The 4,693-nt window shown below is 30.4% G+C and overlaps 1 long non-coding RNA gene across 1 annotated transcript; it reads left to right on the top strand.

The window, feature by feature from the left end:
• Positions 1-849: 849 nt before the first annotated feature.
• On the top strand, positions 850-3,177 carry LOC145051586 (uncharacterized). Its single transcript, XR_013683715.1, has 2 exons — positions 850-1,400; positions 2,700-3,177. It is a non-coding gene; the product is annotated as an uncharacterized LOC145051586 (long non-coding RNA).
• Positions 3,178-4,693: the final 1,516 nt, after the last annotated feature.

Below are 4,693 nucleotides of genomic sequence, written 5' to 3'. Positions count from 1 at the left end.
GAGAGGAATAATTTGGATTGTAGGTAATATATATATATATATATATATATATATATATATATATATATATATATATATATATAGAGAGAGAGAGAGAGAGAGAGATAATACATATATAGAGAGAGAGAGAGAGCTAGGTTCAAAGTGGATTAACATCTATTGTGCGAACGTGTGAACAATGCTATTCTGTGAGAATGACAAAGAAAAAAATGTTGTCTGACAATGCGAATACGTTCATTGTCATTATCACACATTCTCACCAATTAAATCGTTTATAAGGTTATTATAGGCTTTTTTTATTATTCACATTCTGTCAAGAATGAAAATGAGTGAAAAACGATGTCTGAGAACAAAAATGAATAAAAATTAGTGAGAATGAATGGAAATGACAATAATTGTGTGAGGTTGAGTGTATTCACATTACTAAACAACTTATTATTTTAGTAATTCTCATAGAATAACATTGTTCACACGTCCACACAATAGTTGTTCATCCACATTATAAACTAGGTATATATATATATATATATATTATACCTTAATATGTATATTTGGTCAAAGGCTGAATTTTAAGAGGTATAAGCCTTAATGCATTATGTACACTCATTTTATGCATCATAGAATCCTAAATCTTAATTTGGTCAACATTTGAAAAAGTCATAATCCATATGTTGAATTTATCAATTTTAAGATAAGATTGACCGAGTATTCCATGACCATTGAATTGGTCAGCTTCTTCTTATTGACATCCCCAAATTAGTTGAAAGTTAAAGGGGTTTGTTACTTCAAAGTTTCATATTTATAGATCTTTCAAATTCTAGATTCAATGTTATTGATGGTTTTTTTGTTATTAGATCTATAAAGATTTTACTTACAGTTATTTATTTCTTTTCCCTGTCTCTGTCAAACATCTAAACCTCTTCTTTTTTTGTGCAGGGAACCAAAAATGGTTCGATGAAGGATGGTGTCTAAAAAGAGTTTTTCTCAGTCACCCACATCAGATACATCTATTCATTTTGAACTTTGAATACACATCCCATTCTTTACCTCATCCTAACCCTAACCCTAGACACAATAGTAGAGCTACCCACCGGACCATTCACGCCCGAGCTCACACCCATAACCCCACATCTCATATCAAGCACCAATACGACTACTCTCTATACCGACTCCTCCGCCATTCGTCTATCTCTAAAGTGCTCCAACCCATCGCCGCCCTCCATCACCAACATTTTACCAGTCACGAAACCACCTTTAATATTAATGATAAGCGCACCACCATCATTGTCTTCTTCATCTCTCTATTCATAAGAAAAACCCTAACCATGTATGTGTGTTTACAACTCCGAAATGAGAGGAAATGAAAAGACGAACCCAAATAAAAACCTGGTCAGCTGGAGGTTAGTTTTTCACACTGAGCTTTTATTTTTCTCCATTATTCTGGATTTTACATGTTTGTTTTGTATTTTTCATATGTTTACAAGTAACGCATATTTTTAAGCCATCAATTCATCAATCTTTTAAGCAAATTAGATTAGTTTACAATGCTTAATATGTGGCAACCCCGCTTTCTATTATAACAAATCTGTGAGAAATTGATTATATATTTGGGTTTTTTTTTTGTAGATCTGTTCCATTTGGTGTTGGTATGTCACGCTCTGCTTTTTTTTTTTTCCGAGATATTGTCTCTATGTTTGTGCGTGTTTAGCTGTTTATGTAAATCCGATAGTAGCTTTACATAGATATCTTCTTATCTTTTCGATTTCTTAGAATCTCTTGCATTTGTTAATCGTATTTTGTGGAAATTGATAAAAACCTGTGAAAGTATAAATTTTTTATAATAAGTGAATACCTGCTGTCAAATAATAAGCTGTCATTTTTTTGTGAAAATTGTCTCCCTTGCATCTAAGAAATCAATTTTGAACCCAGTGTTATGTTTGAACATATTGACAAGAAACTGACTTTTCAGGTATCTCTTTTTCAATTGCAATCTTTCCGATATTATTACTTCACTTTGTTCATTTCTTATATCAAATGTTGACACTATTTGACTCCAAGCATTCCAAGGATGTTTCTGGTTTGAATTGCTCTATTATTATAGTTTTAACACCAGGAGATTGTTTCTTTCAGAAACCTCTTAAGGTTGAAAATATCACTATCAAAACTCCAACTTTACTGTTATATGTGGTTTCGTACACTCAATACTTGGTGGTTTTATTTTGTTTGTTGTAGAAAAAGGATTGTTTTATTCTTCAACCACCCACCCTTTACTCTCAATCAGTTCCTGTACCCCACCCATTCTCTTGGTCCGTTCCTTCTTTTTGCTATAGAAACACACACAATCACAAACATAATTCATTGCTATATTAGATAAGTTGACATATTCGTTATGAATTAACTGCTATGTTTCTTTTTTTTTTTGTTTTCACAGATTCACATATATGTTTCCTATTATGGTCTCACTGGTCTCATAGGTCCATTTTACCCCTGTCGTCTATAATATTTTATTTTTCTAAAAGTAATCGGCCGTTATACCCCTACTACCTAAATTTGTTGTTGTGTTTGTGTGTGTATATTTATTCAGTTTAAACAAATATATAATCTTGCTTTCAGTTTCTTCCCAAAATAACATCTTACTTTTAATTAAAACCATTCTTTTATTGGGTTTGGGAAATTTATTTGAAGTCTGATTCGTGCAGGGGAAGATTATGGACTTTTATCAGATGGTCTTAGTGTAAGTACTACATCTTTTGGTGTTTGATTGGAGATTTGGACAATTTTACCCCTTATATTGTTAATTTGATTTTTATTAATTGTTTTGTTTGGTTTACTATTTAGTTGCTGGGATTTTTTAAGGGCTCAGCTCTTTTTGCATTCTTGGTTGGTGGACCTTTGGTTTGTGGTTTTGTTGGTTGTTCAAAGAAAGTGTCGAGTAACCTTTTTTTCCTAATTGTTTATGTTGTTTTTCTTTGGAAGTATCTTAATAAATTTTTGATCGATAGATTTGGTTGAAAGTAGCTGGTGAAACTCATTTCATGTGGCTACTAATTGATTGGTATAGGGGAAGGGAAGGATTGTCGTATTAGGAAATGGTTAAATCATTAGATGTGGATCGGTTGAATTTTTTTGTATTTTTCTCTTTATTTTGGATTATAATTTTTTGAACTTTTTTATTTATCAATTTGTAGAGGCTTGGGTCTCTTAGGAAAAAAACAACATTTTTCCCTATTTTTTTATTTCATGCAACTGTTGTTAATGAAAATGCACATAATGGCATTGTTATTTTGTTATACCATACGAAATTTAAGGAATATCATACTACTTTTGATTTTAAAAGTACATTGTAGTAATCGTAAAAAATATAAGTAAAGTGCCATGAAAAATACATATAAATGATAATATAGATTCCAGTTGGATGTAGTAATCATAAAAAATACAAGTAAAGTGCTATGAAAAGTACATATAAATGATACTACAGATTCCAGTTGGATGTAGTAATCGTAAAAAATATAAGTAAAGTGCTATGAAAAGTACATATAAATAATACTATAGATTCCAGTTGGATGTAGTAATCGTGAAAAGCGTAAGTAAACTGCTACGAAAAGTACATATAAATGATACGATAGATTCCAATTGGATTTATGGACAACATTTTTCTCTCCATCTTTAGTTATTGGATTGTTGAATGTCTATGGACTTCATTGATCTTTGAATCCTAAATCATTTGTTTGTGAACGGCTGATGTTATTTGGGCTTAATCTAATTATTTTAGAATTTAATATTAAGTCGGGTTTTTCTGGGTCAATTGCCACAGGTTCAACTGTTTTTTTATTAATTCAATCGTTTCATTTGGGGTAGTAAATATGCAAAGACCTTCTTCTACTTGGCTCGGTCTCTTCACCAAGTCACGATCCAACTGGTTCGACCGATCGTGTTGACTTGGGTCTTATAACACTCATAATTATTAGTAATTCAATTTATAATAGACTAAAAATATTTAAATTTTACATGAAAGAAAATTAGAAATGTGTACCCTATTATATATTTTTAATTTTAGTTTAAGATCACAATAGTTAGTTTTTAAAAAAAATAAAAACATGGATAGTTTGAAAAATTTATTTTATGGTTAAACACTAAAAGTTTATTATTATTTTTAAATAAAACACCACATTAAGATTTTAATTATATTAAAACTGAAATAATAACATACAGTTTATTTTTAAACAAATCAACAATATAACTTTACTTAAACCCAAAACACAACATATATGATAGATACTTTTAGTGTTGAATGATATTTTTTATAGTGTATTTTTTCGAATTTGACATGCTTCAAATTTTTTACAGAAATGCAACTATTCGTTGTCTACAAGCAAGAAACTAATTGTCGTTGTTGCATCGCGTGAGTACCAGGCTAGCAACACTTTTATTTTTAACCAAAAATAACAACATAAATTATAGATATATATTTTAATGATACATGATATATTTTCGGTGCATTGCATCTTCTTTTATTTAAATATGTCATGTTCTGTGAAGAAAACTACATGCTGATGCATTGCACGTTCTTCGTAATATGACATGTTTTCGAAAGAAACTAACCACAAAAAATAACTATTCTCCGAAAGAACTATTCATCGCACCCACATTAAATGTCCACCGTTGAATTGAAACTAATAATTGTCCGCCGAAA

This window comes from Lactuca serriola, chromosome 5 (assembly GCF_051521515.1).
Source record: "Lactuca serriola cultivar US96UC23 chromosome 5, Lser_US96UC23_V15, whole genome shotgun sequence".
NCBI lineage: Eukaryota > Viridiplantae > Streptophyta > Magnoliopsida > Asterales > Asteraceae > Lactuca > Lactuca serriola.
Note: the sequence above shows the minus strand (reverse complement) of the source record. Positions and strands in the feature narration are given on the sequence as shown.